This window comes from Bos taurus, chromosome 4 (genome assembly GCF_002263795.3).
Source record: "Bos taurus isolate L1 Dominette 01449 registration number 42190680 breed Hereford chromosome 4, ARS-UCD2.0, whole genome shotgun sequence".
NCBI lineage: Eukaryota > Metazoa > Chordata > Mammalia > Artiodactyla > Bovidae > Bos > Bos taurus.
In genome coordinates, this window is record NC_037331.1 from 3,544,313 (window position 1) to 3,560,162 (window position 15,850).

The following is a 15,850-nucleotide window of genomic DNA, read 5'->3' on the forward strand; positions in this document are numbered from 1 at the left end:
TGTTATCATTGCCTTCATCTACAACATTTTAAAATATTCTTTGATTAATTGTTTGTTTGAGTTGGCAGTTGTCTTCACAAATACGATTTTTTTTTAGTTTTTCTTGCACTTTTTAATTTCTAACATTATCCTGTTGCTATTGGAAAATTTACTTTGAATGTTAATTATCATGTTGAGTCTATTGAGAAAATTTCTGACCTAGCATACAGTCTATCATGGAAAATATTTATTGTGCATTTGAGAAGAATGCATATGTTGTTTTCATGTGGTAGTATGGTCTCAATATATTAGACTTTTGTCTTTATTATATTGTTGAAGTTCTTATTTCTTTGCTTAGCTTTTCTCTGATTGGTCATTCATTATTGGACAGTGGCTATAAAGATTTCAACTGTTATCACGAAAATTTCTATATATTCTTTCAATTCTATCCCTTTTTGACTCATGAATTTGGATGGTCTGTGCTATGTATGTAACTTGATAATTTGTATATCTTCTTGAATTATTGAAATGTTTATTAATGCTTAATATTCTTATTTTTCTTGTGCATGTTGATAGACTTCTCCTTTAAAGTCTAATTTGTCTGATATGCAATTAGCCACTCCTGCTCTCATTTGTTTATTATTTTCATAAAATATACTTTTTCATCTTTTCATTTGCAACCTATTTTTTCTTTGTACTTCAGACAGGGTATATTTGGATCATGTGTTATTATCTATTCTACCAATCTCTGTCTTTTGAATACAGAGTTGAATTCATTTATATTTAAAGTAATTTTAAAGATAGAGTTGGCCTTGTATTATTTTACTCTTTTTTGTTAATTTGTCTTGTAAATTTTTTTGTTCCTAATTTTCACAATTACTCTTATATTGTATTTAGTTGGCTTTTTCAGTGAAAAATTTAAATTACTTTCTCATTTTCTTGTGTGAATATGCTACTGCTCTCATCTTTGAGGTTATCAGCAGAATTACATTTAATATCCTAAAATTTTAACACTAATTTGAAATGATACCAGCTTAATTTCAATAACACAAAAACTCTATTCTTCTATAGAGTCATATTCATTTGTTTCAGTTCTTGATGTTGCCAAATTTCATTTTTAATTGTTTGCTCCAAAATATAAAGTACCAATTATTTTGTAGGTCTTAGTTTCTTGAATTATTTTAAAAAATCAAAAGTGAAGTTTCAAACTCTTACTTAACTACACCAGCTTTTATAATTGCTGATGTACGTACCTTTACTGAGATTTTTAGTTTTTCATCAAGCTTCAAGTGTGTCTAGTGTCCATTCACTTCAATTTGCAGGGCTAGCTAACATTTTTGCAGGGCAGGGCTAATAGTAACATGATCCCTCAGCTTTTGTTTATCTGATAATGTCTTTCTTTCTCATTTTTGAAGATCAGCTTTGCCAGATCTAGCATTCTTTAACAGATGTCTTGCTTTTCCAGTACTTTCAACATATTGACCACTGGCTTTTGGTCTTCAGAGTTTCTGATGAGAATTCTGCTAATATCTTATCAAGAGTCTTTTGCATGTAATGTATTGTTTATCTTTACCTACTTTTAAGATGTTCTGTTTGTGTTTGGCTTTGAAAAGTTTGATATAATGTGTCTTTTTGTTGGTCTCCTTGAGTTCATCTTTCTTGGAGTCTGTTGTGTAATTTTACAGTCCTATACGTCATCAAATTTGGAGAGCTTTAATAATGATTTCTTCAGATATTCACTGTCTTTTTCTCTTCTTCTTTTTGGGTCTCCCACAATATGTGAGTGTTGGGTCACTTGGAAATTTCATGATTCTTTAGCCTGTGTACACTTTTCTTCACTAAATCTCTCTCTGTGTGGTGTTTCCATTTTGTTTACATATCATGTTCTTAACTTTTTCCGTGCCTTCTTTTGGTTCTTTGAACATATTTAAAATAAATGTTTTAAGTATTTGTCTTGTTGATCTGCCATCAGATCTTTTTAAGGACAGTGTTTGTTGAATGTTTTCCTCTTTATGAACCTTATTTGTATGACTTTGACTTTTTTGTTGTTGTCATTGGAAGCTAGATATTTTAGTGCAATAATGTGGTTACTACAGAAATCAGATTTTCTTCTTTATCAGGTTTGTTTTTTTTCTTTCTTTCTTTTTTTTTTTTTTGCTTATTGTTTCTGCTGATTTGGTTATCGATGGTTTCTATGCCAATAAATTTAAGATATTCTCAGGTCATTTCTGAGCATATGTTTTTCCTTGAGCATGTGTGATGATTTCTTAATTTCCTGTATATTTGGTTTCTTCTGAATGTCTTAGATTTTAAAGTCTGGCTCCCAAAAAGTTAAAACGAAAAACTGAAAAGTAAGAATGGCAACTGGCCCTTTATATCCATGGAAGTCACTGCAGCTAGAGAATGAGAGACTTGAAATAATGCAAGAAGATGCAACAACAATGACTGTCCTCCTCGTTGCTTGCACCTCTGTCATCAGAAGCAGCGACCAGGGTATAGATTCCCAGTATTTAGATGACAGTTTCATTTTTGCCCACCCTGCATTCTTCAAGCTATCTGCAAACTGATACTAGATACTGTACTAGATACAAACTGATACTGTACTAGAATAAGTACACAGCTACCTATCACATAGCTAGGATACAGTATGGGTGCCTCTTGTTGTGCTAAGAGCCGAAACTGACTAAAATTAACTGGGATCATGGAAAAAGCAAGAGAGTTCCAGAAAAACATCTATTTCTGCTTTATTGACTATGCCAAAGCCTTTGACTGTGTGGATCACAATAAACTGTGGAAAATTCTGAAAGAGACGGGAATACCAGAACACCTGATCTGCCTCTTGAGAAATTTGTATGCAGGTCAGGAAGCAACAGTTAGAACTGGACATGGAACAACAGACTGGTTCCAAATAGGAAAAGGAGTTCGTCAAGGCTGTATATTGTCACCCTGCTTATTTAACTGATATGCAGAGTACATCATGAGAAACGCTGGACAGGAAGAAACACAAGCTGGAATCAAAATTGCTGGGAGAAGTATCAATAACCTCAGATATGCAGATGACACCACCCTTATGGCAGAAAGTGAAGAGGAACTAAAAAGCCTCTTGATGAAAGTGAAAGTGGAGAGTGAAAAAGTTGGCTTAAAGCTCAACATTCAGAAAACGAAGATCATGGCATCTGGTCCCACCACTTCATGGGAAATAGATGGGGAAACAATGGAAACAGTGTCAGACTTTATTTTTCTGGGCTCCAAAATCACTGCAGATGGTGACTGCAGCCATGAAATTAAAAGACGCTTACTCCTTGGAAGGAAAGTTATGACCAACCTAGATAGCATATTGAAAAGCAGAGACATTACTTTGCCAACAAAGGTCCGTCTAGTCAAGGCTATGGTTTTTCCTGTGGTCATGTATGGATGTGAGAGTTGGACTGTGAAGAAAGCTGAGCACCGAAGAATTGATGCTTTTGAATTGTGGTGTTGGAGAAGACTCTTGAGAGTCCCTTGGACTGCAAGGAGATCCAACCAGTCCATTCTGAAGGAGATCAGCCCTGGGATTTCTTTGGAAGGAATGATGCTAAAGCTGAAACTCCAGTACTTTGGCCACCTCATGCGAAGAGTTGACTCATTGGAAAAGACCCTGATGCTGGGAGGGATTGGGGGCAGGAGGAGAAGGGGACGACAGAGGATGAGATGGCTGGATGGCATCACTGACTTGATGGACGTCTCAGTGAACTCCAGGAGTTGGTGATGGACAGGGAGGCATGGCGTGCTGTGATTCATGGGGTCACAAAGAGTCAGACACGACTGAGTGACTGATCTCATCTGATCTGATCACTTAATCCTTTCTCAATATTACATCTATCATCCAGTTCCATCTTACCTGTATGTACTCCTATTTTGCATACTTCTTTTATGCCACTACATCTTTGCTTTAACCAAAAACGCTCTCACCATGCTATTGAATTATTAGCATCTTTAAAAAGAAATGTCTAACCCAACCTCCAGCTTCTTTTATTATTTTGATGATGTTTTTCTCCCAATTTTATTAAGATAAAATCTACATACATATATAATTAATTGACATATAGATCATGAAATGATTATCACAGTAAGTCTAGTGAAGAACCATAGTCCTATATAAATACAAATTTAAAAAAAAATTTTTAAATGTTATCCACATTTAAGAAAAATGAAGCATAATTGGTTTAAAATATTGTATTAGTTTCAAGTGTACAATACAATTAATTTTTTATTGACTATATACCATTGTTATTACAAAATAATAGTTATACTTCTCTGCAGTTTATATATCATGCCTTATTTATTCATTTACCTATTGATGGATACTTAAGTTGCTTTCACATCTTGGCAAATGTAAACAACGCTCCTACGAACCCTGAGGTGATTGTATCTTTTTGAATTAGTGTTTTTGCTTCTTTGGGTATATACCCAGCAATGGAATTGCAGGATTATATGGTATTTTTCTTTTTAGTTCTTTTGAGAAAAGTACATACTCTCTTCCCTAGTGGCTGCATCAATTTACAATTCCACCAATGGTGTGGAAGTGTCCTCTTCTGTGGTCACATACAAATTTTAGAAGTATTTATTCTGGTCAAGTGAAATGTGTCATGAGTATTTTGATAGGGATTTCATTAAATTTGTAGATTGTTTTTTTTTCATATGGCATTTTAACAATATTATTTTTTCCAAACTATGAATATGGACTACTTTTCAATTTCTGTGTAATTTTCATATTCCTTCATCAATATTTGTTTTGTCGAAAGTTTTCACTTTTGTCTCAAAGGATTTGTTAACAAGATAAATCACTCGATATATACAAATAAATAACAAATATTTATTAGAAAATTATCTTGTTTATTTTTTAATATACTAACATTAAGAGAAAGAAGTAGAAACAGCAGAATACACCACCAAATTGGATTTTGACCAACATCCAGACTGAAATAGGGCTAGTAAGTCCCAAGCCATAGAACATCTGGAGTCCCAACTGGGAAAAGATCCCAGGGAGGATATCCACTCCATGCATGAGATTGCAGTTTGAGATTCCTGCTTATAATCCCAGAATGCAAACTGGTATCATCATCAATCTGAGAGGAAATCATAGCTCCGGTTTCATGTAATGCTGTTTATTTTGTCATGTAAAACTTGAAATGTTGTTAAGCCTGGGGCTTGGTTGACCAGGCCCTCTCCAGGGCTCAACAATCTCAAGATTCCTCCCCGTATTGTTTAGAATGCTCCAAGTCTTGCAGACAGGCACAAACAGTAGGCAGGCACTCAGTCAGAGCAGTGTCCTGGAAGGTTAGAAGCAAGGTCGGAGGCCTGCTCTGCTTTGCCTCTGTAGCCTAAACAAGACTATTTATCTAATTTCCCTAAAAATATTTTGTATTTTACAGAGTATAAGCCTTTCACATCTTTGGTTAAGTGTATTCCTGGCTGATTTATTATTTTGATGCAATTTTACATAAGATTATTTTCTTATTTTTCTCTTTTTGCCAGTTCATTATATTAGTCTATATAAAAGCAAAAGATTTCTTGTGCTAATCTTGTATCTTACAAATTTATTAAATTTATGTATTACTTCTACTATTTTTGTAGAGACTTAGGGCTTTCAAGATACAGTATCAAGTCATCTGCAAATAGTGTCAGTTTTTCTCCTTTCCTTACAATTTGGATGTATTTAATTTTTTTTTTTTTTAGTTTTTGATTATTGAGGCTAGGATTTCCAATACTTTATTAAATGGAAGTGGCAAAAGTGGGCATCCTTGTTTTGTTTCTGATTTGAGATGAAAAGCTTTCAGTGTTTCACCTTTGAGTATAACATTAGCTGTGGGTTTCTCATAAATTACCTTTATTATGTTGAGATATGTTCCCTCTTGGAGAAGGCGATGGCACCCCACTCCAGTACTCTTGCCTGGAAAATCCCATGGATGGAGGAGCCTGGTAGGCTGCAGTCCATGAGGTCGCTGAGGGTCGGACATGACTTGAGGGACTTCAGTTTCACTTTTCACTTTCCTGCATTGGAGAAGGTAATGGCAACCCACTCCAGTGTTCTTGCCTGGAGAATCCCAGGGACGGGGGAGCCTGGTGGGCTGCCGTCTATGGGGTCACACAGAGTTGGACACGACCGAAGTGACTTAGCATCATGTTCCCTCTAAACCAACTATGATGAGAGTTTTTAATCTTGAATTGATGTTGAATCTTGTCAAATGTTTTTTCTGTGTCAATTGAGACTATAATGTGATTTGAGGATTTATTTTAATAATGTAAACTGTTTTGTGACTCCTTAATGATCCTTTCCCCCTCCCCCAAAATAAATAAAATTGTCCACATCTCTTCTAATGGTCAAAAACAAATCTAGAACAACATAGATTTTTTTTTTCTGTGTGTGTATGTGTCTATGGGTGTCCTAAGGTGTTACAAATAATATATTTTAAATGCAAACCTCATTTTCATATATTTTGGAGCATAAATAGTTAGTGTTTAGGGTTTACACTGGACAGAAGTTTTACAAAGCTACAGTATTCTACTGGTTTTAGTGCCACACTCTGCTGGCATCACATATATCCTTCAAGTTACAGACAAATAAAGGTCACGATATATTTAGCATATTTTTATCAAGCCATAATGAGCATGATTTATTTTAACATGTTTCCTTTAAAAAGAAACTATTATAAAATACATAGTTAATTTTGAAAATCCAACTTACCTTACATAGAATTATAATGAAATAGTCAAATTCATCTTGTGAAATTAAGAATTTTTAAACAACCAAGGAAAAGGAAATGGCACCCCACTCCAGTACTTTTGCCTGAAAAATCCCATGGATGGAGGAGCCGGGTAGGCTACAGTCCATGGGGTCGCTAGGAGTCAGACACGACTGAGCAACTTCACTTTCACTTTTCACTTGCATGCACTGGAGAAGGAAATGGCAACCCACTCGTGTTCTTGCCTGGAGAATCCCAGGGACAGGGGAATCCTGGTGGGCTGCTGTCTATGGGGGTCACACAGAGTCTGACATGACTGAAGCAACTTAGCAGCAGCAGCAGCAGCAAACAACCAAACTGTCTTCTATTTGTTATATATATATATATAAAATTATATTTTGATTCACTAAGCATGTATAATGTCAAAAATATGTTACAGGCTATAACTTACAAGAGTAGAGATTAAGCAAAAGGCAGTAGGTTTTAGATGCTGCAGCTGAGGATCACTTTTCACCCTTATATGAGAGACCCAATACCAGTAAAGTCCTTGGCACAGAATCTTGCTGACTTGAAAAAGTGTAAGTTGGCACAAGTTGGGCCAAAAGTTTGAGCTCTGAAGGGTGCTGCAGTTAACCCACATATTAGCTTTTCCAACAAGAATTTTGTCATCCTATTTTAGCTGACTTCTGAGGAAGCTTTGAGGAACTTCTGTAGTCTCCCGTGGCACCTATATCACAGCTAGCATCAGCGTTTGAACATTTGACAGCCTTAGTCTTGACATTTTTTATGGTGAGCATGTACTTATCAATAGGCATAAATATTTTTTCTTAACATATTTGATGAATAATTTAGCATACCAAGGCAATATGAGACGTAAAGATATTTTATATCATACTATATCAATTTTCTCTGTTGTTGCTCACAAAGTCACTATTATTATTTCCATCTAATTTCTCATGGGAGTTTGCTTGGGATATTTTGAAATAAATGCAAACAACATTTTATTATGCAAGTGCCATAATTGAATACATGTATCACTTTCCAAAAACCGCATTGGAGGAAAATATCTTTTATATATTTAATAAAGAACAAATTAAAAATTCAATGTTAAGAACAGAAAAAGCTAGAGGAAGCAAAATATTGACTCATGTAGGATTACTTGGGTTGGAGAGGTACTAGAGTAGAAAGATCAAGCTTTCAGTTCAGTTCAGTTCAGTCTCTCAATTGTGTCCAATTCTTTGCAAGCCTATGAACTGCAGCACACCAGGCTTCCCTATCCACCACCAAATTTTGGGGCCTACTCAAAATCATATCCATCAAGTCAATGATGCCATCCATCCATCTCATTCTCTGTTCTCCCCTTCTCCTCCCGCCCTCAATCTTTCCCAGCATCAGGGTCTTTTCCAATGAGTCAGCTCTTCACATCAGGTGGCCAAAGTGTTGGAGTTTCAGCTTCAACATTAGTCCTTCCAATGCACACCCAGGACTAATCTCCTTTAGGATGGACTGGTTGGATCTCCTTGCAGTCCAAGGGGCTCTTGAGAGTCTTCAACACCACAGTTCAAAAGCAGCAATTCTTCGGCACTCAGCTTTCTTTATAATCCAACTCTCACATCCATACATGACTACTGGAAAAACTATAGCCTTGACTAGACAGACGTTGGCAATGTAATCTCTCTGCTGTTTAATATGCTGTCTAGGTTGGTCATAACTTTCCTTCCAAGGAGTAAGCGTCTTTTAATTTCATGGCTGCAATCACCATCTGCAGTGATTATGGAACTCAAAAAAATAAAGGAGGTCACTGTATCCATTGTTTCCCAATCTATTTGCCATGAAGTGATGGTACCAAATGCCATGATCTTAATTTTCTGAATGTTGAGTTAAAACTCACATTTTTAGTGAAAAGCCAACTTTTTCACTCTCCTCTTTCACTTTCATCAAGAGGCTCTTTATTATTTCTTAACTTTCTGCCATAAGGGTGGTATCATCTGCATATCTGAGGTTATTGATATTTCTCCTGGCAATCTTGATACCAGCTTTTGTTCATCCAGTCTATCATTTCACATAATGTACTTTGCATATAAGTTAAATAAGCAGGGTGATAATATACAGCCTTGATGTACTCCTTTTCTGATTTGTAACCACTCGATTGTTCCATGTCCAGTTCTAATTGTTGCTTCTTGACTTGCATATAGATTTCTCAGGAGACAGGTCAGGTGGTCTGTTATTCCCATGTCTTTAAGAATTTTCCAGAGTTTGTTGTGATCCATACAGTCAAAGCATTTGGTATAGTCATAAAGCTGATGTACATATTTTTCTGGAACTCTCTTAATTTTTCAATGATCCAATGGATGTAGGCAATTTGATCTCTGGTTTTTCTACCTTTTCTAAATCAAGCTTGAACATGTGGAAGTTCATGGTTCACCTACTGTTGAAGTTTGGCTTGGAGAATTTTGCACATTACTTTACTAGCGTGTAAGATGAGTGCAATTGTGCGGTAATTTAAACATTGTTTAGCATTGCCTTTCTTTGAGATTGGAATGAAAACTGACCTTTTCCAGTCCTGTGGTGACTGCTGAGTTTTCCAAATTTGCTGGCATATTGGGTGCCGCACTTTCACAGCATCATCTTTTAAGCTTTGAAATAGCTCAACTGGAATTCCATCACCTCCACTAGCTTTGTTCATAGTGATGCTTCCTAAGGCCCACTTGACTTCACATCCCAGAATGTCTGGTTCTAAGTAAGTGATCACACCATCATGGTTATTTGGGTCATGAAGATCTTTTTTGTATGGTTCCTCTGTGTATTCTTGCCACCTCTTCTTAATATCTTCTGCTTCTGTTAGGCCTATACCATTTCTGTCTTTTATTGAGCCCATCTTTGCATGAAATATTCCCTTGGTATCTCTAATTTTCTTGAAGAGATCTCTAATCTTTCCCATTCTGTTGTTTTCCTCTATTTCTTTGCATTGATTGCTGAGGAAGACTTTATCTCTCCTTGCTGTTCTTTGGAATTCTGCATTCAAATGGGTATATCTTTCCTTTGCTCCTTTGCCATTATCTTCTTTTCTTTTCACACCTATTTGTAAGGCTTCCCCAGGCAATCATTTTGCCTTTTTGTATTTCTTTTTCTCTGGGATTATCTTGGTCACTGCCTCCTGTACAATGTCACAAACCTCCATCCATAGTTCTTCGGGCACTCTGTCTATCAGATCTAATCCCTTGAATCTATTTGCCACTTCCACTGTATAATAGTAAGGGATTAGATTTATATCCTACCTGAATGGTCTAGTTGTTTTCCCTACTTTCTTCAATTTAAGTCTGAATTTGCCAATAAGGAGTTCATGATCTGAGCCACAGTCAACTCCTGGTCTTGTTTTGCTGAATGTATAGAGCTTCTCCATTCGTGGCAGCAAGCAATATAATCAATCTGATTTTGGTGTTGACCATCTGGTGATGTTCATATGTAGAGTCTTCTTTTGCATTGTTAGAAGATAGTGTTTTCTATGACCAGTTCATTCTTTTGGCAAAACTGTATTAATCTTTGCCCTGCTTCATTCTGTCATCCAAGGTCAAATTTGACTGTTAGCCCAGGTATTTCTTTACTTCCTACTTTTGCATTCCGGTCACCTATAATGAAAAGAATATTTTTTTTGGGGGGGTGTTAGTTCTAGAAGGTCTTGTAGGTCTTCAGAGAACGATTCAACTTCAGCTTCTTCAGCATTACTATTCGGGGTACAGACTTGGATTACTGTGATATTGAATGGTTGGCCTTGGAAACGAACAGAGATTATTCTCTCATTTTTGAGATTGCATCCAAGTACTACATTTTGGACTCTTTTGTTGACTATGATGGCTACTCCATTTCTTCTAAGGGATTCCTGCCCACAATAGTAGATGTAACACTCATCTGAGTTAAATTCACCCATTCCAGTCCATTTTAGTTTGCCCCTAAAATGTCAGTGTTCACTCTTACCATCTCCTCTTTGACAACTTCCAATTTGCCTTGATTCATGGACCTAACATTCCAGGTTCCTATGCAATGTTGCTCTTTACAGCATCAGACTTCACTTCCATCACCAGTCACATCCACACCTGAACATTGTTTTTGCTTTGACTCCATCTCCTCATTCTTTCTGAAATTATTTCTCCACTGATCTCCATAGCATATGGGCACCTACCTACCTAAGAAGTTCATATCTCAGTGTCTTATGGTTTTGCTTTTTCATACTATTCATGTGGTTCTCAAACAAGAATACTGAAGTGATTTGCCATTCCCTTCTCCAGTGGACTATGTTTTGTCAGAACTCTCCACCATGACCCATCTGTCTTAGCTGGCCCTACACGACATGGCTCATAGTTTCACTGAGTGAGACAAGGCTGTGGTCCATGTGATCAGATTGGTTAGTCTTCTGTGATTATGGTTTTCATTCTGTCTGCCCTCTGATGGAGAAGAATAAGAGGCTTATGGAAGCTTCCACATGGGAGAGACTGACAGAGGTGGAAACTGCATCTTGTTCTGATGGGCAGGGCCATACTCAGTAAATCTTTAATCCAATTTTCTGTTGATTGGCTGGGCTGCATTCCCTCCCTGTTATTATTTGACCTGATGCCAAACTATGGTGGAGGTAATGAAGATAATTGTAACCTCCTTCAAAATGTCCCCTGCATACATGTACCATTTTAGTTAGGATAATGGCAGGCTTCCCCAATGACTCAGCAGGTAAAGAATTTGCCTGCAATGCAGGAGACTCAGGTTCAATTCCTGGTTCAGGAATTACCCCTGGAGGAGGAAATGGAGACCCTTTCCAGTATTCTTGCCTGAAAAATTCCGTGGGCTGAGGAACCTGGCAGGCTCCAGTCCAAGGGATGACAAAGAGTCGACAGGACTGAGCAATTTCCTTAATGGAATAAATGTCACTACCAAAGAAGAGAATGTTACCTGAATAAAATTATGTGACCAATGGAAACCTGACCATTGAACTGACATTCTTATCTCAATAGGCAATTTTCCAAATACTTCTTTTACTTTGATTCAGTTGCTCTGTATTCTGTCTACACAGTAGAACTACCATTTTTGGGTATGTTTGTTTATTTTTGTTGCTTTATAATAGCAGTCTGGCTAATTATCAGTGTCACTATCCCATTTTATAAAATTTTTCTTAGTAATTCCAAGGTGAAGTTAAGGTTAAAATTTATGTTGACTTTCATGATAAGGAATTAAAAATGTCCACCAATGCTCATAGCCTTTGCTTAAGACCTATAGTTTCTGTTCTCATTCCAATTCTGACTGTATTGCTGGCAATCAGAGTGGTTCTGAGGTTCTTCAATAGCCAAAACTTCACCAAAGGACACAGATTTGATTATAAGCCAAAAAACTAACTGTTGGTCTTTCTTTGCTTGTTGTAGAGATTTTCACTCACATTTACTCTGAACTTATATAATTCAATCCTTGCCCCACCAACTTGAAGGAGCAAGAGCAGATATGTACAACTGGAATTTGTATGTTAGGAAGTAAAAGAGCATTGATCCAGCAATTGTTTAGGTGCTCAGATACCTTAATACTCAGTAACTGCTGTAAAGTCTTGTCATTCAGCATCTGATGACTGGATCTGAGCCTAGAAAAGAAAAATTATAGGAAAATGCTCTGTTCAAAATGAGTCATGTGCATGGAATTCCCTGACTCTGATTTTGGTGAAAAGTTTATTTTTTCCAAATGAATTTGTTTGTTTTGTTTGTAAATGTAGATGCATTAGGGGAAGACCACTATTTAAAATGATTCTTGGATAATTGTTCATGTCACTTTTGAGACATATCTTGTGAACTTTGGTAGTCTGATATCCTATATTCCTGATATTCTGGCACTATCCACCACATTTTCCTACATTCAAATAATCTCTTTCTCTCCAATACCCTAATTATGACAACATAATCAACCATAATTCCTTTTTACCCAGATATATATGAGATGTCTGCACTAAAGGTATTCAATTTGGCAAGGATAAATAACAAAGGAATTACATTCATTATAGTAGAAATTATGCCGGGTTTGTAGATATCTTATCTGGTTTTTATTTCTCACTTAGAATCTGTTTCTGATTGGACTTAGCATTTTATGGTAACTTTCCATTTGACTTCGAATGATATTTATTACAAGTACACTGGTGTTAATTTCAGTGTAAGATCCTAACTTTCTTCCCTACAGTGTAAGTTTAATTTTCTAAGATATTTGTGTGTTAACCAAACTTAAAGAAGTTCAGCTGGACAAGAAAATCCATGTATCTTAAAAAAAAAAAAAAATTGGTCACTTAATTTCACTGACTCTAATTCCATTATCTCACTCTTTTTTTTTTTTTTTAAGCTCTAACATTGCCTTCCATATTAACTTGCTTATTTCCATATACTAATATATTTCTTTGGAGAAGGCAATGGCACCCCACTCCAGTACTCTTGCCTGGAAACTCCCGTGGATGGAGGAGCCTGGTAGGCTGCAGTCCATGGGGTCACTAAGAGTCGGACATGACTGAGCGACTTCACTTTCACTTTTCACTCTCATGCATTGGAGAAGGAAATGGCAACCCACTCCAGTGTTCTTGCCTGGAGAATCCAGGGATGGAGGAGCCTGGTAGGCTGCAATCCATGGGGTCACACAGAGTTGGACACGACTGAAGTGACTTAGCAGTTAATTCTCTCTTCAGTTCAGTTCAGTTCAGTCCCTCAGTCCTGTCCAACTCTTTATGACCCCATGAATTGCAGCAGTCTAGGCCTCCCTGTCCATCACCAACTCCTGAGTTCACTCAGACTCACGTCCATCGAGTCAGTGATGCCATCCAGTCATCTCATCCTCTGTCGTCCCCTTCTTCTCCTGCCCCCAATCCCTCCCAGCATCAGAGTCTTTTCCAATGAGTCAACTCTTCCCTTGAGGTGGCCAAAGTACTGGAGTTTCAGCTTTAGCATCATTCCTTCCAAAGAACACCCAGGACTGATCTCCTTTTGAATGGACTCTTAGTGCTCACTATATCTGGTCTCTCTCCTTCCCTCAACTCACTGGACCCTTCCTGGATCTTTTCTTTCTCTCTAATCAACTCTTTAGAAAAAAACCATAAGTGCATGCTTTCAACTAACTTGTTTCTCAAGGCTACTTGAATGGATTGATGGTTTTGCTTTTTTTTTTTTTTTTTTCATTCACTTATTCATATATGCTTGTTTTCATGTTCTATGCCAGAAATAAACTTCAGAACATTTTAGTACTGGTCATATAGAAAAATTAACTCATTACTCTCTTTGCTTAAATTTTGTATTTTGAAAAAGTTCTAATTCAATTTCCCAGTTATTGATTTTATGATTTTTCAGGATAATAAAGGATCTGGTAACTTCCTATGGACTTACATGGAAGAAAACTCTTTTCTTTCCTATGGTAAAAAAAGGAAAGATTTTAAGATTCTAAGCTTTGCGGGGGGAAAAAAGTGTGGACTCTAATTTTCTCAGATGCTATTTGTTTTCCATAAATACTGACCTAGTATACTGAAATATAATGCTACTTACTATAATGAAAAGTGAGTACTTTAGAGGCCAATTCCCTGACAGTTTTGTGCATGGAAGAGCACAGGTCTGAATATGCTCAAACAATATAAAATGACATTGAAAAGCCAATGAAACGAAAGTTGCTGTACAGTATTTGTAGAGGAGAAACAACTTTCAGCTATTCATTTTATATTCTCGGCGGGAGCTCTGTAACAAAAGATAGATTAACAGGAGAAAAACAAACAAGTTTATTAACAAGACTATCTCAGATATACATGCAAGAAACTCAGAGATGAGTGACTCTAAAATGTGGCTTACAATTTAAGTGCATACTGCAGCTTAATAGAAAATACACTTCTAGAGGAATGGCAAAACAAAGGAAAAGGACCTTGAGTATTTAGGGTTTGAAAATTGTGAGAAAACAAACATATGAGGAACTAGTTGTAAATGAAGGCTAGTTTGTAATGTTTGTTATGTTGGCTCCTCTGGTGCCCTCTGTAAGGCTGGTAAGGGTCTAAAGTTGTTTCAGATGATGAATTTTAGTCCTTCAAAGTAGAGAAAAGAGGGGAGGCATTTTTGTAGATTTATCTTCTGCTCAGAAGCAAACAGAAGGCAGAGAGCTTTCCTTGTATCTGATGCTCCTTGATGGTCTTCTATTCAAAATGTGTGTGCTCAGTTGCTCAGTCATGTCCAACTCTTTGCAACCCCATGGACTGTAGCCCATCAGGGTCCTTGGTCCATGGAATTTTCCAGGCAAGTATATTGGAGCAGGTTGCCATTTCCTATTCTAGGGGAGCTTCCTAACCCAGGGATCAAATCTGCATTTCCTGAGTCTCCTGCATTGGCAGGTAGATTCTTTACCACTGAGCCATAATCTATGTCAAAGAGATGTCTTTGGGGGAAACATGTTCTGATTTCCTTTATATCATTATATGTTTGAAAGGGGTGTTTTCTATAACTGGAGAGTTAGTAACCTGTGAATGTGTGTGTGTGCACTGTGTGTGCATGTATGTGTGTGTCTCTGTGTCTCTGCATAAGTCTGTATGTGTGTGTATATGCATGCTTGCACACACAAAAAAAGACAAAAATATTTGCATACAGACTTGAATGCTTATGGTGTTCCTAGAGTCTGTCCTCTGCTTTGGGAGAACCCATTTAGAAGACTCTCATTTCTTCTTATTCTCTATGGCAGCTGGATCCACTGATCATCTAAGTTCCTGGCTATATGCAGATTCCACTACATTCCTTTATAATCCTTCTCAAAAATTCTACCTTCAATAAATTATAATAATTACATATTCTGCCTATCACCATGTTGTATCATTAATAGAATGAATAGAAAACAATTAATAGAATTGTTTAACCAAGATTTTCCCAAGTCATGATAACCACTAGGACATATAGTATTTTTGTAATTATGTTGAACAAAAATAAGAAAGCAAGATTTCACTGAAATTTTAAGGCCTTCTTGTCCCAACCCTTCTAAGGTACTCCTTGGGAGAGCCTGAATTACTCAGAATAAGGATTTATGTATTCAGAATGGATATGTTTTATATATACGTATATATATGTTATATTCAGTTCAAAAGTATGTCCAAATATACTCATCCAATTAAGGCACAT